Here is a 24,419-nt window from a genome sequence, read left to right as displayed (position 1 = left end):
TCCTCTGAGAACTATATTCCCTTTCTTCCACAGTAAAGAATGTTTCGTTTGGTGTGTGGCCCAGAATAAAGTATACATTTCCCAGGGACTTTTCAATTTAAGTGTCAACATTTGGTAAAGTTTTGACAAATGGGTAGTAAATGAAATGAGCATAACTTCCCCTTTTATCTTTAAAGAGAAAAGATACTCTCATTTCCTCCTTTCTAACATACTGTTGCTTGAACTTAAGGGAAAGTAACAAGATGGGAGGAGCTTGGATCCTTATTCATCCTTATGGAACAATGTGGAATATATTAGCCCTGGACTAATTATTAGATTATTATCAGAAAGAGAGAGATACAGAGAAAGAAAAATATTTCTGTATTGTTCACCCCCCATCCAGTGATTTGGGATCTCTATTTTCTGCCAAACTTATATACTATTATACAATTTGATAACTATACTAGGGTAGCTCTCTTAATAAACCTGAAAATATAAGGTGATCAGAAGATCTCAAATATCAGAACATGGAAAGATGATGAATCTTTTGCTGCTAAAAATTTTTTTCAACTTTAGCCATATCTTAGAAGGTAGACAGTATTCTTAAGGATGTAGCACAAAGAAGAAATATAGGGAAGATTCAAAATGGTGGTGGTTACAATTTTTCCTCACTCTCAGCAAAGTTCTTTAGAAAAGAGATAAATTCAGGATAGAACAATTCAGTCTACAAGTAGAAGAGAACTTTGAGAAAAAAGTTAAAAGAGCTTTTTGTCTATGGCCTCCGGTAGAAGCAGACTTGGAATCTAGCCATTTGGAGCCTTGCATGGTTGCAAAAGCCAATCACTTTTTGTTCCCCAGATGTATTAAACTCTTACAAGTGATAGAATCAAAGCTGAAATGTACATGGCTTGTAAGTTAATTTTCAACTTATGTAATATTTGAAGCAAATACTGGTCAGAGCAACAAAAAGATGTTTATATAAAATATAAGAATCAAAAATAATCTTACAAAAAGCATCTAGGATATCGTCACAATTTCTGTGCAACCAAGTAACAAGAAAACTTAAAAATTAAAATTAAAAAATAAATAAGTAATATAGAATAATTCATGTGGTACTAACTTACTTAATATTTTATTTTCGGTGAACAATTTGTTTTATTGATGCATTATGTTTTAAGCCCAGCAGTATAAATTGTAACATTTCACAATGCCTAAACTCTGATGAAATTATTAACATGTCATAACAAGTCGAGTAGAAAAATCATAGAGAGACTGTTAACAATTTAATAGTTCTAGCTCATGGGGGAATACTAATCCCACTGAAGTACAGAAGTTATGGTTATTATGATTAAGAACATATAAGAAGAGAAATAGGAAATGTGAAATTCATATTAAAACTATGATATAAAATGCAATTATTATAAAGTGACAGCAAGTCGTGCAGTAAAATTTAAGCTAACTTTTCTCAGAAGCTATTACCTTGTGAGTCTACACATTTATACAGATATTTGTCCCACATGGAGAGTACCTGGCACTCCCATGTGGATTAACCTTTCCCCATATGGTTACTTCCAGATGTAGGAAGCACTGTCGGTAGTCCTCCCAGATATCTTTTGCACCTTCTTACGATTTTTAGGAACCTCCCTCCTGCCTTCCCTGCATTTTCCCTTTCTTGTTGAGGGGCTTCTCATGCCAGTGGAGTAGCTTTGCCCACAGGCACAGAGAGTGGGAGTGCTGGGAATTTATAACCATGAAGGAGGCTCTGAGCCAATGGCCGATCTGTGAGGCCAGATGAAAGCTCAGCTCTGGGCTGTTGCAGGGGGATAACTGATGCAGAGCTTACACTCCAGAGATGCCACTACCAGAAGAGACAGAAACAACCCTCCGCAGTACTTGTCCTGAAATTGCCTCTTTTCTTGGCTGCTTCCCTTTTCCCCTGTTCTTTTCCAACTCCTACTTTGCTAGTTTCTCCAAGGAGCACTTCCTCAATAAATCATTTGCACAGGAATCTGCCTTCATGGCTTACTTCTGAAAAACCTGACTTAGGACTAAGCTTGGACAGCAATAACAAAAATAAAGTTTGGGGGTGGGATTAGAGCAGTTGGGTTGTTTTGATTCTAACAAAACAATAATTATATAATTACGTAAAATTTAAGTTATCAATTGATAGAACGATTCATAGAATTGAAACTAAAGCATTTTTAAGAAAAATGATTATAAGATTGAATAAAAAAAGACTTAGTAGAAAACTACAGTACAGCCTTTAAGTAAATAGGCATTTCCATTGGAAAGCAATCAGATGCTCTAGGCTATGGGTTAGTAACTTGTTTTTAAGAAAAGTGTGTTATGGTAGCATAGATGTGGTTTTTAGCACTACACCCTGCAAAGCAGTACACAATAATCAGGCACCTCTATAGTGGGGCTTCTCAACTTCTACAAGAATGACATTGTAGGCCAGATAATTCTTTTTTTTTAAGATAATTCTTTATTGTTGGAAGGTGTTGTATGCATCATAGGATGTTAGACAGTATCCCTAGCCTCTACCTACTAGATACCAGTAGTACTCCCACCCAGTCATGACAATCAAAAAGGTCTCCAGACCTTATTAGATGTCCCATGGAAGCAAAACTATTTTCATGCTATATTGGTTCATAAGACAAGATACTTTTTAAAGAAATCCTTACCTATTTAATAGCAAAGCTATTTCACACAGAATTACAGAATTAATCATGTAGAGATAGTTGTGATATTTTTTTCCAAATGGAGCTCTTACCAATATATATTTAAAGTCTGATCATAAAGATATAAATATTTTTCTCTGTTTCCAGTTATTGAAATGGACATAATTACTAACAAACTATCTTTTCAGCTATAGGCTAGACATAAATGTCTTTCACAGTTGTCTGTAAGACACAGTATAGTACATGAACAATTTCTTTTGTAAATAAGGTCATGAGATTACTCAGATTTTGCAGGAGGGGTGGGAGGTGGAGGGATGAAGGGAAGATTACCAAAGGTATAGTTACCTGGATTTCAGCAGGACATTGATAGGAAAGGAAACTCTGAGCTGGGAAATATTATGGTTAATTGGTTTATATCCAAAGAGTGTACACTACTGAATCAATATCACCTGAAAAGGGTTAAGGCAGTATGAAACAGATCAGTGTGCGTGCAGCCCTCTCTCACTCAAAGAGAAATCAATGATTTCAATGATGACCTAGAAAGTATGCTTATGAAGTGTGCCGATACAAAGTTTAAAGAAATTTGGATATATTTGATGACGGAATAAAATTTTAAACATCTGAAAAAAAATTATCAAATTTAACAAAATAAAAAGAAAGGAAGAAATGGAGAACTCAACATATTAGCTTCAAAATAAGTCAACTGCTCCTTTAAACATTTTCCTCTGTCAGTGGCAGGATGCAGCCTCACAGCTCCTGTACTACAGCAGGTTCTTCAGGCCTCTCTGGAAGCATGGCTGGAATACATGACCTCTACTCCACAGGTGGCATCACTGCCCAACTGAGGCCTCATTAGTGTGTCCGATTGCAGGAGATGCCTAAGTCATTCTCTACTAACCATGCCCACTCTGAATCCATCCTAGCAGCCAGAGAGCTCTCTCTGAGACACACAGGTGTTGCACACCTGTGTCTCTGGCTGAAAACTCGGATGCAGTTTCCTATAGCTTAGAAGAAAATCCTCTAGCAACTGCCTCTACCTCCTTCTCCAGGCTCTCCTATCTCTCCTGTCTCATGCTTTTATTGTCTATTAATATCAAATTACAGATAGTTTTGTCTGTCAAATAATCACGTTATTTCTTACTTCTGTGAGTTCACTCAGGTGCCTCTGTCTATAATGACCTTTCCATATTTACTCATAGCGCTAAAACTTATTCATCCATCATGACTTAATTCAGGCATGATTTCCTTCAGAAGACTTCCCCTTACTTCCTGGGTTAGAGAGACAATTTCTTTTTTCCCTTCTTTCTCATTACACTCTCCCTCATGCATCAGTCAGAGTCCAGGGTCAAATTTGTTTTATTTTTCATTATGCTAGTAGGTGAAGTTTCAAGTGTGCTGAGGAGAGGTATCAACACTTGGAGTCTTTATTAGTTTGCAAGGCAGCTGTAACAATATACTACATACTAGGTGGCTTAAACAACAGAATGTGTTTTCTCACAGCCCTGAAAGCTAGAGGTCCAAGATCAAAGTGTTGGCAGTTTGGTTCTGAGGTTCTCAGGCCTCTTTCCTTGGCCTACATATGGCTTCCTTCTCACTGGGTGCTCATTCTTCTATACACACACCCATGGTAAGTCTTGATTTCCTATCTTATAAAGACACCAATCAGATTAGGTTAGGGCCACCCTAATTTTAACTTAAATCAGTTTTTAGAGGGCCTATCTCCAAGTACAGTTACATTCTAAGATACTAGGAATTGGGGCTTCAGCATGTAAATTTTGAGGTGGTGCAATCAGCCCATAACAGAGTCCAAATGGGATTGGTCAGTTTTTGACCTCGCTTCTTTCCAGAAGCCTGGAGATGGAAGGTTTATCCCAGAGCCTGCTCCCTCACAGCAAACGTCTGCCATTACTTTCTCTGCACGCTATCATAGTCAAAGGCTTGAGATGTGGGGAAGAAGTGGTGACCTGCTCCTGCCTGAGAAAAATTCAAACATGCTTTTGTTTTTCAGGGATTTTTTTTTTTTTGCCAAAACATTCCTTCACTCCTCTGACTCTTCTTCTGTATGAATGAAGTAGGGTCTTCACCAATTTATTCTACTCCAGGCTCTGATACAGTTAACATGAAATATCCATGTAAAATTGACACACTAGCTGACAATTCCTCCCACATTTATTTCAGCAGTTCTGCTATGTTAATGTGATTATCCCCATTTACAGACAGGGAAACTGAGGCTACAGAGGATTGTGATTTTCCAAGATTGCACACTTATGAGTGGTAGACCTGGGATTTGAACCACAGTCCACATAATCCCTGAACTCTTTCTATTATGTCATACTTTCTTGACACCCAGAAAGTCCTTAAACATTTTTACTGATTTGAGAATTATACCAACAGCTGTGTAGTTCTTCCTAAATTTATTTGACTGTAAATAAAACAACATAATTGTACTTTAAATTAAACAATCTTGGTCACAAATAAAAATAACAGATCATAAGATCTTGGTAGATATATCTGCTTAGATTTAAAAATGATGTCTAGAATGACTTGTAGGCCACCTGGGTGGCACAGCTGGTAAAGCTGCTGACTCTTAGTTCTGGCTCAGGTCGGGATCTTAGAGTTGTGAGATTGAGCCCTTTGTCCAGCTCCATGCTCAGTGGACAGTCTACTTCAGATTCTCCTCCTCTCTCTTTGCCCCTCCTGCTTGTGTTCTCTCTCTCTTAAATAAATAATAATAAAAAATAGATGACTCGCTATTAGAAATTTAATCTATATGTACTAATTTTTTGTTTAGACACAGCAAATATTGCAAATGAAAGTAGTTCAACCACTTTTCTTTCACTTAGAACAAAAATGAACAAAATAAAGCAAAATGAAGATAAAGTAAATCATTTTTCCTTTCATATTTATTATTCCAGCATTTAAAAATATAAACATGATCTTGGGCTCAAGGTCCATTTTGTCTCTGGTTGCACCTTGGGGACAATTTGCTTTCCATGTGATAGGGATCCTTTTGCCTTCAGAGTTGTCCATTCTAACTAGGCTGTACTTATCCGCAAGTTAATAGATAGAAGCTAATTCAGGCTCTCAATAGTCTGTACACTTTCAGTCTCTCCTTCAGAGTCTTTGTGGTTTCACACGGAATGTGGATTTTGTTTTCAGATCAACTATTGTTACTCAGCATGTGCTACTGTGCTATACAGTGATGACTGGTCAAGCCTGCTCTTTTGGTTTGCCAGAGTATTACAGTGGTTCCTTTTTTTTTTTTTTTTTTTTTTATTTATTTTTTTTATTTTGACCAGTGGAGATCTTCTTTAGATCTAAGAAGACCTTCTCAAGGTTGAATTTGTAGCCAAGGGGAAGGAGATCTTGAGCTAACTTTACTCCATGAAAAAGAAAGGAGAAAAAAAAGTAGAGGACTTACCAAAAGTTTTACTTAAAATTCTAGACTTTTAATTATGCTGCTGAATTTAAGAACGTAGGAAATACATCTTGTTTCTGAATGAATTAAAAGCTGAAGCCATTCCAAATTGTTTTGAGCCATGTTTTCACAATGTTAATTTATTTAAGCTGTTCAGCCCTCATCTCAGATCACATCCATCATAATAATGATAACACTTTTAGATCTAGGACACAATTTGTCATTTAAAAGAAATGCATGGAATGCTATATTTAAGACACCTTATTTTAAACTTCAACAAATCTCTAAAGCAAATATCCCCTGCCCTCTAGCTCCATTTGTTAATTCTTCATTAAAATGCATCTTTTTCTCACTGTTCTAATGAGCATACCCACCCATTTACCATAAAATCATTATTAAATATTGATCAGCACCCTAGCTTCAACCAAAAAGTATGGTATGTAGTTAATCATAGTTTCAAAGAGAAGCTTTTGTATTTTAAACACATTGTGGAACTTTTTAAGGCAAATTATGTAAAGATTAGTTCTTAGATTTTAAACTATGCCTTTAAACTTCAAATTACATAGGAAAAAAAAACTCTGATAGTAGCAATAGGATAATGAGGGAATTAAAAACATGCCATAGAAAAATGAGGGATATTTCTCTTGAAAAATAACTCAGAAGGAAGGGAGGTGGTGCAGGCTCTGAAGCCACATGTCTGGCTTCAAATCTCTGCCCAGTACTCACCCAGGGGACAATACTGGGCAGTTCACTTAAGCTCCTTATGCTTCCATGTCTTCATCTGTAAAATGGCAGTAAAAGTAATTTTTATTTCATGAGTTATTATGAAAGTTAAGTCAATTTAACACACATGAAGGCTTTAAACAATGTCTTTGTTTTCTTTGCTCAATTAATATTAGCATAGTATCCTAATCTATTGGCAAATACTGGGAATTGTCAGAAGTCAGATTTAACCTTGGATAGATCCTATAAATTAAAGTAGGATCCATAGTGGAAATCACAGGAAGACAGATTTGAACTCTAAGACATACAATTGGAAAAGACTGCCTTGGGGGATGAAGCGTATTTCCTATCTCCTATGATTTTTAAGTCAAGGCTGGATAGCCACATGATGGGGAGGTTAAGGGGAGAATGGATGAACTAAATTTTAAATTCTGTCCAATCCTGGATTTCTATATTTTACTTCAAGGCAACTGCTATCATCTAATAGGCTTTATTTTATCAGACTGTACATATTTTTATACTAACGAATATACCTCCTTCCTCCTCTAGATTGAGAGTCCTTAATGATGAGATCACTCTCAGATTCATCATTATTTACCTTTAATCTCCAGCAAATTTGCACCTTATTCACAGCAGTAGCTCAATAGTCTATGTTTAAATAATTAAACATACATTTCTGTATCCATCAGCAGGTTATTCTCCAGAAAACCATCCAGTTTACCTATCCTTGCTGGTAACGCCCTGATGTCAGGTGTCTTTGAGGTAATAATGAGGCTTATGATATTTTATGCTGTTTTATTTTACATTTATTAGTTGCTACAAGTAGTTAGTAGATGTTTTTTTTTTTTTAATTTTTTATTTATTTATGATAGTCACACAGAGAGAGAGAGAGGCAGAGACACAGGCAGAAGGAGAAGCAGGCTCCATGCACCCGGAGCCTGACGTGGGATTCGATCCCGGGTCTCCAGGATCGTGCCCCGGGCCAAAGGCAGGCGCTAAACCGCTGCGCCACCCAGGGATCCAGTAGATGGGTTTTATATAGTGATTCTAGAAAAAATAATTTAGATGCTGAATACAATAACTGGTGTATCCCAGGCTATTTAAACTCTAAATCCTCAAGGTCTGATTCTCTCATTTAGAACCCTAATCAAAAAAAAAAAAAAAAAAAAAAAGAACCCTGATCAAAACTTCAAGAATCAGTTAGCCCACATTAATGACAGCTAAAAGCTAAAATCAGAAAAGGCACTAGTTCCTATATACAATAGTGCAAAGGGGAGAAATAAGCATTGGTTCTCTTCCCTAGAAACATAAATCCTCCCTAATCATATGGGCTAGAACTGTCAAACCCAAAACATACTGAGTTCAGACAGAAATAGGAAGGCAGGACAAGAGGGTTAGATAAGAGAAGGGAGATTTTCAGAGAAGCAGGTGGGTCATCTGCACACGTGGTGGTGCTAACAAGTCCAAAAACTATGCAATTGGCAGATGGTTTTAGCAGGATGACAGGGTGTCTAGTGAGTCAAATCTGGCCACCTGCAAAAACTACTTAGAATTACTACTAAGAACCAGTTTCACTTTATTAATAGCATAGAGAATGTTAAACACTCCAGTAAAAAGTTCTAATCAAGTAAAATGGATGTGCATACTTCCCTCAATATCCAAAATAGAAGTCTTGGAGTTTTACCATTTTCACTATCTGCTGGAAAGATGTCAACAGAAAAAGGAAAGTTAAGGTGCCTGGGTCAGCAGAGCAGAAGAAGTAGGAAGCAACAAAGGGAGAGGAAGACATCGAATATGCAGTGATCATACTAAAAGCATGGCCTGACTAATGTATTGGGTTCTGAGCATTTATTCATATAATACATGTTTATTCATATAACACATGAACCCCCCCCCCGCCCCCCCCCCCCGTGGATCGCATGCTCCAGGTGAAGAAGACACTGAAAGTATCCGGACCTCATCAAAGCCTAGAACCTAGTGGGGATAGAGATCAAAGTAGGGTACAGAATTCAGCTCCTACTGATAGCCATCTGCCTCATTCACAGCCATATAGGAGCCATGAGGTGATATATTTGACTGCCTAGATCAACGCTAAGTCATTACTCAAGTAGCCTGGCTCCTATTTGTAATATTATTGATGCTTTGAAATTCACTAAATTACAGCCAGATCATCGAGGTGTACTGAAGCCATGCGCAAAACTTTCTGAACCTTTACTGAAATTGTTTAGGGCCTCTCCAAGAGGCTGTAAGAACAGCAGTAAAATTCTAAGTAGTTTTCTTTATAACCTGTAACTAAATACAGACTGTAACAATGATTAATTTTTTTAATATTCTTAGTGTTTCAGGACTATTATATTAATAAGGCCATCATGCATCACTGCTGTATTCCAATAGAACTATTAGTCTCTGTACCAGGTTAGTGTAATTACAGCCTAATGGTTTACATCATTATAAAAACACTAAATATTTTACTAAACTGAGTACAGTATATAAAAATTAATTTAAATGGCTGCAGGCTTGAAACAATAGAATCAATTAAAGAATTAAAAAATTCTTTAATTTCAAAGAAGAAAACAAAAGTATGAAAGGGGAATATTTCTTTCAAATAATCTGAAGAGTAATAAAAATAGAAAGATTTTTAAAATAAAAGTCTAATGGCATCTTGGCATATCTCGATCCTGTCTTATAAAGCAGTCTTCTTCATTAACTTTGGGAAAGGATAAAGTTTCTAAAACTGTACCCATCTTTTTCCTTTTGTGTGGCTATGATAACTCCTTTGCGAGAAATTAGAGGAAACATGCATGTGCCACTGGTAAGATGCTCCCCAATATACACCTCACAAATGCATCACAATATTGGTGAACTTTTAATGGTCTTTTTATGGACTTCAACATCAAATACTTAAATGAGAAATTTCTCATATACAGGGATACAAATATTCAATAAATATAGGTTCGCTGATTGGATAGTATATGTGAGGAAAGAAATTAGGGGAAGGGAAGCTCTGACAGTAAAATCAAACAAGATTAATAATAAATTATCCTAATAATAAATATTCTAATTTTAAATATGACAGCATTTAAATGGCAAAATATATAATTAATGCTCATTGCACTTAGCAAGTTAGTTTAGTTGCCTTGAAGATTCTCTATATTTTTATCAGACACTTGTAAACACTAAAGGAGAAGTCTTCCTTTCTCTCCTGCAGGAAGATTCCATCCTTAGCATCCGTTTTCTTACTACAGGAGATGACTAATTTTAATGTTTCAACTCGACGTAGCCAAGGGGTTGCCAGAATAAACATTATTTTGGGGTGTGTCTGTAGCAGTGTTTCCAGATGAGATTAACATTTGATTCAGTGGGCTCAGTAAAGTAGATTGCCCTCCACAGTGTGGCTGGGCACATCCCAATCTCTCAAAAGCATCAATAGAACAGAAAAGCAGAGAAAGGAAGAATTTGCTCCTCTTGCTTCCTCCCTGCCTGTTGAGCTGGGACATCTTTCTATCCTTGTACTGGGATTCATAATATCGGTCCCTCTAGTTCTCAGGTCTCTGAACTTGCACTAAATTCCATCACTGGATTTCCTGGGTCCCTAGCATGCAGATGGCAGATTGTGGGACTTCTCGACTTCCATAATTGTGTGAGCCAATTCCTCATAATTATTCTTTTCATATATATATATATATATATCCTACTAGTTCTCTTTCCCTGGAGAACTCTAATACACTACACAGCCTCACCTCATTGAAAGTCTGGTTCTCAATTATTCTGTGGAATTTACCAAAGTGAGCCCAATATATTAATTTGCAAATGTGCCACCTGTATGGTTTAGAAGGTTTCAAATCATAATCCACCTTTAATTATTTACTTCAAGGAGATGGTTTTATTTATGTTTCTGTGAATTTTTAATAGCTCTCATTGTGTGGGTAGATACCAGAAATGACAGACTTCGATTGCTTTTTTTTTTTACACCTGACTCAACTGCTAAAACCCTCTACAGCGGCTGGTTTTAAAGCTCTGTAGGCATTTGCAGTGTTGACAAGTTAAAGCTTGTTCGTCAAAGAGCAGTTTCAGCTCCCCAAAACAGAGATGGGAGGAGAGTTCCAGTACATTCAGGCCCAAATTAGGTCCTATCCTGGGCCTCTTGGAGAAAGTACCACCTAAGCTAATGCCAAGGAGCTTGTATCAACCACCTTGGTCAATCACAAAAATTCATTCCCAGTGTAGCAGAGCATCCCTCATTTTCTTTCAAATCTAATGAGACTCAGTTTGCAGCCTCTACTGGAGCAAAGGTGTTGGGTGGTAGGAAGAATATTTCCCAGTGAATTCCCACTACTCTGAGATACCACACCTGCCCTACCCCCTAACTAGCTGCAAAGCACTCCAACCCCTTGCCTTTGCTGAGTCACCAGGTCACAGAAAGCTTAGAAAGAGCACTCCCTCCCTCTAACATATTACAGGATATGAAAAGACGACTCTAGCTAAGATCTAATTAAACTTATGATTATAAGTGTTCATTTTTCTTATTTTCACTGGAATCCAGTAAATGAATACTTACGATCATATTGTTAAAGCTTGGGGTGAATTAAAATGCTATTTTTTAAAAATCATATCGTGATTTTGAGATTTCGTTGATTTTTTCTTTGTTCTTTAAAAATAAATTAGACCTATGCAAAACCAATTTCTATCAAAAAGGAGTCAAAATTAGATTATTCTCTTGGAACTGAGATTATAAAGTATAATTTATTCATGTACCTTTTGCAAAAAATTATTCTAATAGGTCTTAAGGTGCCTCCCACTCTCTCCATCTCCTTTCTTGCTAACCATTCCTTGTGAGCAGAACTGACTAGGAGAGGAAAATGGAACACAAGTCTCTGAAATCAAGGAGAATGCTCTTCATGACTGAGGGTGAACCCTTTAAGACCGGGATGTGTTGATCAGATTTGAAAGGAACTTATACAGTAGATGAGGGAAAAGTGTTTAAACACCTGAACTCACCCCAGATCTATAAAGCAATAAGCTACTTTTTAGCTGTGGCAACTCCTTCACAGGTGTAGGAAGAATGTTTACTTCCATTGAACTAATTTGTTGTAAATTGAGAAAACATTTAGGAATTGAAAAAACAAAGAGGCTCCTGTTTTCCCAGGACAGGAATAAAAAGGAGGAGGAGACCAAGACTACAGCATGCAGCTTAATATTTCAACTTTTTCTTCACTGACCTGACTAAATGATGTCTATTTTACTTTGTTTCTTAAAAAGCACAATTCCCAAGTGTTACTAAAATAATAAATATACATACTTATTTTGCTAAGAAGTAATTAAAGATGTCATTTGCTGACAAAAACAAATGTACACCTAATATATAAAGCTTGTTATTTTTTGTTTAATAAACATTTTGCATGCCTTATTTTGGGAGATGGTTGTTAATACATCTTAATACACCAGGGGAAAACAACCTCTGAATTAAGACATAACTTGCCTTTCCTCCCAGAGAACTTAAAAGTCTGTTTCAATCGATTTTAATAATTTCTCAAAAAAGGAAAAAAAAAAAAACCCACACTACTCCATTTTCTTCGTAACTGCAAGAGTAACATGAAAAAAATAAATTACTGCTTTAAAATGTACAGCGCATATCTTCTGAGAAAAAACTCGGCATTTAGGCATCCTTCTACATTGTAAACAACATGAGCTTACAGGAGTTGGCTTTTCATAAGAATCACATTTTAAAGTGTAGTTTTTGTGCCTAATGATTTAAATAAAAATTTAAATAAAATCCACTGTGTTCGCATTTCCCCACCCCTCTCCCCACCTCCCACGATACTTTTCTTCATGAGAAATAACCTAAATCTCTTTAGCTTTTCCTCAAAGGACCCATTTTCTAAACTAATCATTTTAGACACTCTCTTTTGAGCTCTCCCCAAGTTTTCTACATCTTGCCTCAAACAAAGGGCCTCAAATTGGACCCTGTACTCCCATAAAAGCCTGATGAATGCTGATCACAGAAGAGGCTTCTCATGGTCGCTCCTTCTCATAGAAGGAAATAGTCTCCATCTTACAACTTACTGCCTTTTGAAATATTTCAACACTGCCCTTATCCCTGTTGTGCAGAAGAGGTTATAGAAGCTCCCCAAGGACACAGAACCTGAATTACAAGTTTTGCTAATTCTTTTATTATTATTATTATTATTATTATTATTATTATTATTTAGAAAGGGAGGGAGTGAGGAGGAGGAGGATTAGCAGGAGAGGGAAAGAGAGAATCCTAAGCCAGTTCCATGCCCGGCATGGAGCCCAATGTGGAGCTTGATCTCATGACCCTGAGATCATGGCCTGAGCCGAAATCAAGTCAGTGGCTTAACCAGTTAAGCCCCGCAGTGCCCCCAGGTTTCACTGATTGTAAAGCCCACTCATGGAGCACGTGGGTGGCTTAGTTGGGTAAGCAGCCAACTCTTGACTAGCCTAAGATCATGATCTCCGAGGCCTGGGTTCAAGCCCTGCTCGGGGCTCTGCACTCATCAGGGGAGTCCGCTGAGGATTCTCTCTCTCTCCCTGGGCCCCTCCTGCTGCACACCCCCCCCCCTTCTAAAATAAATCTTTAAAATAAATAAATAAATCACAATAAATCATTCTTTATGGATTCCCATATACTTAGTACAATAGAAATCCTACAGGAAGCCCTCAAAACAAGAACAAGAGCTAAAACTCTCCCCAGGGCAGAATTACTGTGTTGCGGTGGTCCTTGCTCGCTTTCTCTGCCCAGGCCACACCCAGGAGAGGCGTCGGTGGAGGCCGAGCCTCTGAACCCAGTGAGCATCTCCAAGAGCTGGGATGAACAAGTGCTGTCCTGAGGCCTCCTGTGGACAGTGTTACCTGAAGCGGCATATACAGGCCGAGTGTAAGCAGCCTCATAGTGACTCAACAAATGACTCAAATGCAGAAGAATGTCATGAGGCAGTTCAGCCAAGGACAGCAGACTATCTGGTTAACCAGATGAGCGAGTTAGGTGTCATCATTCAAGCCCACATGTTTGCTGTTCATTGCATTTTTTAATAATATGTATTAAAACAATGAAAATGAAATACACAATGCACAGGTTCTCTGAAGCACCTGGAATAAAATTTGGAAATCAAAAATCGCCTCTTGTAAATAAAAAGGCATCTGATTGCTTATTGACTTGTGTTTTGTTTACCTGTGGCTCAGAATATTTTGAGCTGTATGTAATAAAGGTAAAAGATACTGATAAACATAAGCTAAGAGCATTCGAGATCAGAAAGAGAACGATCAGCCACTTAATTTTACAAACAAGGTAACTGATGTCCTGAGTCAGAAAGAATTTACTTCATTATTCATTTTTCATTGCTCACTGTATGCGTGAATATATTTTTTTATTCATGTAATTCAGAGACAACCCACTGTAAATGAGATAATACCTCAGTCAATTTCGAAAGGAACTCAATGTAATGCATACTTTTAATTATACTCTAAATAATTTCAGGATGGCCATAAAGTATTTATCTTCTTTTTAAAAATAAACTAAGAGTGTTACTGATGATTTAAACTCTTTAGTTCTTTTTTTGATATCAAATAAATTCTGCGTAACAGTAGATACATTTCTAGGCTCCTCTCTCCCCTGAATGATAGATAGATGGACGAGTAATGCAGAAAGGTATGACCTATCTGGTTTTATCTGCAGTGTTCATTTTGTTAAAGAAGGCTGAGTAGCATTCTCTAAACTTCTCTCTCACTTAATTTCTATAGCATGTTATGTTTCGTGTTTTCTTTTTAAATTCCTAAACTCCTTGGACCCAAGGTCACTGTTTCATTATCAGAAGTTGATGGGGGAAAAAAAAAAGTTGATGGAATTAATGACTTGAGATAGTGGCAAGAATAACTTTCAGTTTCTTTGTTTGCTTTATTTTTTTAAATATTTTATTTATTTATTCATAAGAGACCGAGAGAGAGAAAGGCAGAGACACAGGCAGAGGGAAAAACAGGCTCCATGCAGGGACCCCGACATGGGACTCGATCCCGGGTCTCTAGGATCACACCCTGGGCTAAAGGTGGCACTGAAACTGCTGAGCCACCTGGGCTGTCCCTCTTTGTTCACTTTATGAATTCGTCCTAATTGCCCCACCACGAGACTCTGCCTGGAGCCTCCACTGTAGGTTCTCCATTCCACAGATTCTTGCTGCCTCCCAGCTCTTGATCCTCTTACTCCTAAACCCCATTCCCCTGCAGGTCTCCGAACTTTGTTTTCCTGAATGGCTCCTATCCATCCTCCAAAAATACTCTCTTCCTGAGTTATCATGGTTCTCTCTCTCTCATGGCAGAGAGCTTGATGTTTAAAAGCAGTTACTGGAAATGAAACTGTCTGGACTTGAATTTAGGCTCTACTACTTTCTGTTTGATCTGGAGAGATTTTTTTTTTAAATCTCTCTTTGCTTCATTTTCTCCTTTGAAAGTAGAACTAATATAGTTATTGGGACATACAACTTAGGCTAGTATGTTTAATAGAAGAATACTGGCAAGCTCACCGCTCAATAACTCTATCTATGATTATCATTATTATCATTCCTAATCATTCATTCTCATATAATCAGGAAGCAAAAAAAAAAAAATCAGGAAGCAAATAGGCCTTTACATAACTATTTATTTTTAGTTCACTTTTATTTACCCCCTCAAATTTCTGTAACCCCAAAATAAATGAGGCATCATGTGTCCTCTGCATGGTATGAAAAGAAAAAAGCAATCTTATAGGAGAGAGAAGGGGAAAAACAAAACAACTTAGAATCTTGATTTTTATTTAAATTCTTGAAAAACTGCTGGAGGATTTGGATTTAGAAGAGAGAATATGTTATTACTGTGGAGCCAAACATCTTCAAATTCCTATCTCTATCCAGCTCTGCTGTTCTCAAGATCATCCTTATGGATGGCAGACGCTCTCCTAAATTCTTTCTTTATGCCACCATATTCTTTCAATCTTCAAAATTTCCTAAACCCAAACTGTCAGGTCCTTTAGTCCACCAGTCTAACCCCTTTCCCTTTTCTTATATATATATTTTTTGTTTTTCTTTTGTTTGTTCAGTTTTTCCCCAACATAGATGCAAATTGGAAATCTATGGGAGTACTTTAAAAACACGGATTCCTTGGGTCCACACCAGACATCCTGAAGTAATTGGTCGAGAGTGCTGCATGAGCATCAGGATTTTTCAAAGTTCCCGGGGTGATTCCAATAGGTTAAGAACCACTGGTTAGGGGAAAGGCTAGCTTCTTTTATTCTTTCCATGCCAAATATTATAATAAAGTTCAGGGGCTGGAAGTGAGGAAATGCGAAGCATTTAAAGCCAGAATTTTCCCTAAGGGGCAGAAGAAGAGAAATACTCCGGATACTTATTCATGTGTGATTTTTTTGTTATTGCTGAACTTTCCTTTTTTTCTTTGCTCCCTGAGGACTTGGACCCTTTCTTCCCATATCTCTGCCACCTCTATTCACTGGCTGGAGCTGTCACAAACAGTTATTAGCTGACGCATTCTTTGGATTCCCTTAGGGAACCTTATCCTGGTTGCCTCTGTCAGTAAGTGACTCACACTCATAGTGATGTTCAATTTTTTTAAAGTCTGCATATAAAACCAAAGTATATGTTTTGAAAAGCGGCTAAGGTGCAAGGTTGAACACTCTGTGCTGGGGTGAGGCCAAGATCACAACTCAGTGTCTTTCACTTAATATCCGTGTGGCCTTGGGCGTCATCCATGCAATAGGGTTGATGACATTTATCTACAACCCTACCGTACAGTAGAGGTAAATTAAATCATCACTTCATGTCTTTTTCAGCCTTATTATGTACTACTTTATGGCTTCCATAATAATTTACTGCAAACTTAGATTGGCATTTACTGTAAATTCACAGACTTGAATTTGCATCAGGTAAACTTTTTTTAAAAAAAACTCTTTTGCACAGGACTGTAATTCTGTAATTTTCTAACACATTTCTTGAGGAGAATATGGACACCAAATGGGATTCTGTGCTATTTTAGTTCCTAAGCACTCAGAACAGAGCCAGCCTGGGGAGTCAGAAAAATGGCATGAAGTTCTAGAAACATCTGTGTCATGTCTGTGTCATGCTGCCATAATACCCCTCTCACTACTTCCAATCTTTATATCCTCCCTTGTCCTCTAGAGAAATATTAGGCACACGGGTTTGACTACCTTGACTCAAATGTCACCTTCTTAAAGGGGACTTCTATGACCATCTCTCTGAAACAATGACTCCTTTCATTCTCTATCCCCTTCAATGAGTTCACTTTTATTTCCAGGCCTATTACTGCCTGAGTGTGCATACAGTGTTGACTAATGTTTCCTCCCCTGGGGTGTAATGTCCCAGAGGGCAGGCTTTTTGTAGTCCTCCTCCTCCCACTTGTCACGGAGAGCTGCTGCATCGCAACATTAGAGTTGTGCCTGGTGCCTAATAGTAAGTCCTCAATAAAGATGTCTTTGAGTAGAAAAACAGTTTTCAATTATTAATGTGACTATCATTCTAATTATCTGAATATCTGCCTTTCATTTTTAGCACAGGAACTGAGGCACAGAGAGGTTAATCTGATTTCCTTAAGGCTCCAGCTAAGAATAGACAGAGCTTGTAACCATGGCACGCCATCGCCTGTCCTGCTCAATATGCGCCCCCCCACCCCCACCCCCAGAGTGCCTGCTTTTGTCTCTTTTTCTTATAGTCTCAATCCTATGAGCTATGCAGAGGTGCCTGAAGGTATTTGAATCTAAAAAACATGTACTGATTGGAAATTTTAGCTAAAAAAAAAGAAAAAAATCTCAACAAAATAAAAAACTAATTAAATGCCAGTGAAATGTAACATGTCAACTACTCAGCTTGTTGTTCAACTTTTCCTCAACTCAATTCTTATTTTTTATATAGAAGTTAAATTGAGCCTAGGATGTGAATACATTAGAATACATTTGATATGATTAGGGGTGGGGAGATCTCCAAAAGTAAAAATGCTTAAAAGCATTCTTGCCTGTTAAGATATTCAAGGGTTGGAGGAGTAACAAATATTGCTAGATTTTACATCAGAATGGCTCTGAGGAAAGTTTTTGTTTGTTTTTTGTTTTTCTTTTTGGCTTTCTCAGAAAGTAGTGATCATAATCTGATGGCTTAGACTTCTAATTCTTGGCATAAATCTTGTTATTAAAATTTTTTCTGGGCACTTGGGTGCCTCAGTCAGTCAAGCATCTGCCTTTGGCTCTGGTCATGATTTCAGGGTTCTGGAATGGAGTCCTGTATCAGGCTCCCTACTCAGTGGGGAATCTGCTTCTCAGTCTACTTCCCACAGCTCATAATCTCTCTTTCTCTCATGCTTTCTCTCTCTCAAATAAATAAAATCTTAAAAAATATATTTTTTCCTAATGTAATTATCCGGTGAACTAATTGGATAAATAGTAGTAAGCATTTGAAAATGACACAGTAGGGCTTATGAGCTCAGGATCTGTGATTCAGTGACTCCCTTTGAATCACTGCTACATCACTTGTTATCTGTGGCCTTGGGCAAGTTTGTTGACATCTCTAAACTAGATTTTTTTCTGTGAGGACCATAATTGCCATTAACCCCATAACATTATTATAAAAATTATGTAAAATTATAGATGTCAAATACTTAGCATTGTTGCTGGCACACAAGAAGTGTTCCATGGAGTTAATAATAATTATTATTACCATTGTTATTACCATTATTATTATTATTATTATCATCATTGCTTAATGTATCAGATTTCTCCTCATCTCATGAGAGCTATTGGCACATTTTCTATCCTATTCTCTCAGAGAAATTGTATGCTAATCCCCAATTCTAAGGCAGCAGAATGGTCAAGCCTTCTGGCCATAAGAAAGCCATGTAGTCTCTCAGAACACCTACCTCAAGCATGTCTGTGGAAGGGGACTATCACTTGCCTAGCTTTTCAAAGACCAACCCCTGTGTTGGTCTCATGCCCACCAGAACAGTATTGAGGGAATAGGAAGAAAAAAAGAAAAAGAAAAAAAGAAGACACTCTTCTCTCAAAGTCCCCAACACCATTTCTTTAATACCTTTTCAGTTTATGAGATTTGACAAGGAAATAAAGGCATTGCTCCAGGCCATTCCAATCTCACAATGTAAGTATTCTCTTAAAATTGCTACATCTAGGAGAGCCTTTATATCCATGTCATTACTCTAGGAAAATTGTGAGGATATGGGGAAGGGTGTGGGAGAAATTGTATTAAAACATTCACACACACACACACACACACACACATCTCTACCTCTCTCCATTTGAAAGACATCTCTTTCTACTTTCTTTATATCACTCATCAAAAATGTCATGAGAAGTTGAATGATTAGTATCCTTCCAAATGTTTTTAAAAAGTATGGTACATAAAGGGAAGAAAAATAGAGCACCCTGCCAGTTGTAGTGTTACAGTCATAAAATACATGTTGAAATATGAGTGTATGATAAACCCACAAGGGTGCAGAGATGAGAGAAGAGGAGGGCATAGCTTTATTTAGAATAGTGTCTGAAGCCATGCATGGGAATAGTCTTCTGAAACTAGATCTCACTAAAGGAAAACTTTACTGAACATTTTATCCTAGTTGACAGGAAAAAAATCGTACATGTATGAGGATGAGTGCATGTCTGTGTGTATATATACATATATATATAGAAGATGTATATATATTCTCTTCAAGCTCTTTAAGCAAAGTGACATTTAAAAATACTCAAAAACATAAACATCTTGAGATCAAACAGGAAAATTACATTAGATGAAAATAATATTGGGGTGGAGGGGTAAGAAGGCAGCAGAAACAAAGCTATCTTAAAAGGAATGATATTGATGATATTATCAGCAATGGTAACGTGGTCTTTGAAGGTCTTGAGGAAAATGTGTTTGAATTTAGGTTTCATTCTCATTCAAACTGTCAATTAAAGGGACCGGTGAAAATAAACATTTTAAGCTAGTCAAGAAATAAGAGATTCTTACCTCTATGTACATGTTCTGAAATATTACCTAAAGTTTAGCAAAATGAAGACAGAGATGAAATTGTATGGAGAACATGCAAAGTAAAGAAACAAACAGCAAGAACAAATCTAGAAGGACTTCAAAATGCATTTTTAGGAAGCTGCTCCACACTCCTTTTTTTTTTTTTTAAAGATTTTATTAAAAAAAAATAAATAAAAAAAATAAATAAATAAATAAATAAATAAATAAATAAATAAGATTTTATTTATTCATGAGAGACAGAGAGAGAGACAGAGACACAGGCAGAGGGAGAAGCAGGCTCCATGCTGGGAGCCCAAGGCGGGACTCAATCCCCGGTCTCCAGGCTCACACCCTGGGCCAAAGACAGGCGCTAAACCACTGAGCCGCCCAGGGATCCCATGCTCCACACCCTATAGCACAGTCAGCTCAATCGGAACAGGAAGGCGGCCATCTGAGGCCCTGGTCGCCTCATCAAGAACATTATAGACTCAGTGCCTCAGATAGATTGTTTGGGAAGCTGTGAGATACCAGTGATAAGTTGAGAGAGGCATATGCCTTTTTTTTTCCAATAAAGGAAAAGAAAGACAATTAGGAATTCCGCAGAAAACAAAAACAAAAATTTGAGCAATAAAGTAATTTTCCAAATGAAACAAATGGAAATGTAGCACAAATTGAACCATTAACTGACAGAGAAAATGACTACACCTGATTTAGATGCTTCAAGAAACCAACCGCTTTAAGGAACAAACTCCTGTAAGTAGCACAGGCTTAGTAATAGTTAGAATGTGGAGCAGATGTGCCAAGAAGCAGTTTGCCTTGGATTGATGAGTTTTCTGGGATGCAGAGAAAGTCCCAGACAAACCTGGGCAAGTTGGGTACCTTCGGCGTAGAAACAAGTTAAATTTCTCAGATTTAATAGCAAGGAGTCCTTAAAAAAAAAAAAAAAATCTGAATCAAGAAATAAGATATTTATTGGATGGACCAATCATGCTAAGTGAAATAAGTTAGAGAAGGACAAATACTGTGTGAGCTCATTTATATGTGGAATCTAAAAAATGAACTCATAGGTATGTAGAGCAGATTGGTGGTTGCCAAAGGTGAGTACCAGAGGAGCGGGCAAAAGGATGAAGGTGGTCAAAAGGCACAAACTTCTGGTTACAAGATAAATAAGTCCAGCAGGATGACTGCAATTAATAATACTATAGTGTGTATTTGAAAGTTGCTAAGAGATTAGATCCTAAAAGTTCTCATCATATGAAAAAGATAGAAAAAAAAATTTTAATTATGTCTGGTGATGGATGTTAACTAAGCTTGTGTAATTATTTCACAGTATATACATATGTTAAATCATTATATCATACACTTAAAGCTAATACAATATTATAGGTCAATTATATCTCAATAAAAATAGATTAAAAAGAACTTAGAAGTATGAGCATATTATCTAAGTGTACAGTGATATTAATAAGAAGGGTTAGCATACTGCTCTTAGAAGTCAGACTGACTTAGGATTATAAGGATTATAAACTCATCTCTACCAACTATTAGCTCCACAATGTTGAGCAAATTACTACCCTCTTGTAATAATATTTACCTCATTACGTCCTTGTGAAGAAGATGCAAAATAATGCATGTAAAATGACCAGTCCAGAACTTGATACAGAAGAAGGCCTCAGGAACTGTGTTATTATTATAGTCATTACTGTTATTTGTTATGGACACCATTTACTGCATTTGCAGAAAATACTATGTGAAAAGCATACAGAGTAGTTCAATTAGTTGTTAGATCCTTAACTATATATGAAATGATTGTTGGGGTCTTAAAAGCCAGGGCTACATATTAGAAACGTTCAAAGGTGGTTACTTCTGGGTTACTTCTTAGATCCAGACAGAGGGTGGAAAGGTAGGCAATATTTTCAATGACAGAGTTTTGTAGTACTTCTCTTTAAGTCACATAAAGTCTACCTCAACTTTCCAGGAGCAGGGGGTAAGGGGAAGATATTTGATTAATACTGGTAATTTTTCCAGCCATTTCTCTCAGTGAACCTTTCCTTCCAGCAGGAGACACAATCATGCCTGAGATAACCAATGTTGCTACATGGAAACTTAGGGAAAATTTGTGTGCATGTTTTTAAATTCTTCCCTGTGAATGTAACTTCAAATATTGCTGTAATTAGATAAATAAAAAAGTATGATTTTGTCAACATCCTTGGGGATGAAATTGAAGAATTAATTGAGAGTTATAGAAAGGTATTAGCTGAGGAAGTTCATGTTTAGTATGCTCACTTTGCAGTCTTAAAAAAGTCCCAAGAATAATTCATCTAAAAGTAATTTCTTACTTGTATTCTGGCTTTAGAACTTAAACTCATGGAAGCTATAACTCTAATTTAATTGTTTGGTAGGGCACCCAGGTGACTCAGTTGGTTAAGTATCTGATTTCAGCTCAGGTCATGATCTCAGGATCCTGAGACCTGAGGGAAATGATATTAGCTCACACTGGGCTCTCTGCTCAGTGGGGAGCCTGCTTCTCCCTCTCCCTCTGCCTCTCCCCCTGCTCAAGCTGTCTTTCTTTCTCTCTCTCTCAAATAAGATCTTTACAAATAAAACAAAATAAAATCATTCAGCACCAGATGCATTTTTTTTAGTGGGAATAAGCTTTTATAGAAATAAAAATAAAATGATGCTTATGATTACTATAAAATAATGGGAGAAAATATTTATAATAAATGCCAAGTAGAAAGATAGGATATAACCATTTATGTATACATTGGCTACAAGTAAATGAAAAGAGTAGCTAGGAAAAATATTTTATTTTATTTTTTATTTTATTTTATTTTATTTTATTTTATTTATTTTTTTAAGATTTATTTATTTGTTTATGATAGACACAGGGAGAGAGAGAGAGAGGCAAAGAAACAGGCAGAGGGAGAAGCAGGCTCCATGCCGGGAGCCCGATGTGGGACTCGATCCTGGGACCCCAGGATTGCGCCCTGGGCCAAAGGCAGGCGCTAAACCACTGAGCCACCCAGGGATCCCAAGAAAAAGATTTTAAAAAGAAATATATCCAAATGCCAATATTGGCCAAGGTTGTGTTAAGATGATGGGATTATAGGTGATTTTATTGTGCTTAGTTTATAAAAGTTGAAAACATATAGTTTTAGAAACTTATAAAAAAGCAGATACAAAACATTAATGATGCAATGTATGCAGGTGCCTTAGCCAAACTTATTGAAAATTATTCAGATGTGAAAATTTTGCAATAATCTCTGACTTAAAGCTTTGTTGTCTCTTAGGAAATCTAGGCTTAATTGCTTCTCCGCATGGTAGACAATAACATAGGTCGCAGAAAATCTAATTGTGTTTAATTTTGAAATTTCTGGTAGACCCATCATCAGTGTCTCTCCCAATACATACTGTCTATGCTGGCTGAATGCCTTTCCCATCTGATTGGACCATTCCATTCCTCCAAAGCCATGGCTACCCCAGTAACCATATCTGGATCCAAGCAGCAGAAGTTTGGCTCCTCAGCCAGACTCTAGAAGGCTGTAGGCACCTGGTTGGGTTTCCATCCTGGCCATATCCTGACGACCACAAAAGCTTTTTTATTATGTAAATTAATACATTAAAAACATCACATCTTATCCCAGAAACACAACAGCTACAGACCTTGAAGAACCTATTAAATGTGATGAGCCCCTAAGGGTAGCACATTTTGCTCTTTTTCATCATCAGTTTCATAAATGGTTTAATTGTTTCATCATGAGTTCATTCATGCATTCAACAAACATTAATAATAAGTGCTAAAATATATGAAGTCCTTCATATTTGCTAGGTGATGAGCTAAGAAGTTAATACTGAATCATCATCTTGTTGATAGAAAATTTGAGGCTTGGAAAGGTTAATTAACTTGCCCCAGAAACTCTTGAGAAGTAGTGGATTCTTTCTTGAACCCTCATTTGCTGGCAAATCCCAAGCTCTTAACTATGCTGTAAGGCTTTCTATTTATTGGGGACTTACTAAGCTTCAAGCATTTCTAGGTGCTAGGAACACAAAGATGAATAAGGACCTGCTGTTCGGGAAATTAAAGAAAAAAAAAGAAAAAAACTTGCATTCCTCTTTCAGACACTTGCAATGAGCAGGGGCCATTTGGTGAGATTCCTTTCCACTCGATTGCCAAAATTTCAGCAGAATGAGACAGCCTCTTAAACATAGGGAGAACTACTTAAGTTGGATTGGTGCAGGCAGATCAAGCCTGAGGACCCAGAGGGGGTCCCAGCCAAAAGGGTCCTCTGTTTCATGCAGGATGGAAATGAAACTCGAGCCAGCAGGAAGTGAGAGCAGAGTTTATGGAAGACTTAGAGCTGATATAGACAGAGCGTCTGGGAGACTTGGAAAGGAAAGGGAGCATGAGTTTCATCTTTGCTTGGGATCTAGAGATTTTATTGAGGACGATGTCTAGTGTACATGTCCTCTCAGGCATCCAGGAACTGAATGAACAGAGACAAGAGCTCAGGTGTCTTCCATAAGTTCCTTATGCCCCAGAGCCAGAGGTCTTGCATCAAGGTGTTTGGAGTGATTGGTTTTGGAGAACATTCA

General features: G+C 37.2%; 2 long non-coding RNA genes across 2 annotated transcripts in view; one reads left to right on the top strand and one right to left on the bottom strand.

Annotated features, from left to right (window-relative positions):
- LOC140638011 (uncharacterized) overlaps nt 1-13,659 on the bottom strand; it is a 33,150-nt gene extending 19,491 nt beyond the window's left edge. The window contains exons 1-2 of the long non-coding RNA XR_012035127.1: nt 13,525-13,659; nt 6,805-6,859 (exon numbers count right to left, since the gene is read on the bottom strand). This is a non-coding gene — a long non-coding RNA (uncharacterized lncRNA). The remainder of the gene's footprint in view (nt 1-6,804; nt 6,860-13,524) is intronic.
- The window catches only part of LOC140638013 (uncharacterized), a 481,686-nt gene that overhangs the window by 419,883 nt on the left and 37,384 nt on the right, over nt 1-24,419 (top strand). The window lies entirely within an intron of this gene.

Source organism: Canis lupus, chromosome 8, assembly GCF_048164855.1.
Source record: "Canis lupus baileyi chromosome 8, mCanLup2.hap1, whole genome shotgun sequence".
NCBI lineage: Eukaryota > Metazoa > Chordata > Mammalia > Carnivora > Canidae > Canis > Canis lupus.
The sequence above is the reverse complement of the archived record's forward strand: the minus strand, read 5'-3'. Positions and strand labels throughout refer to the sequence as shown.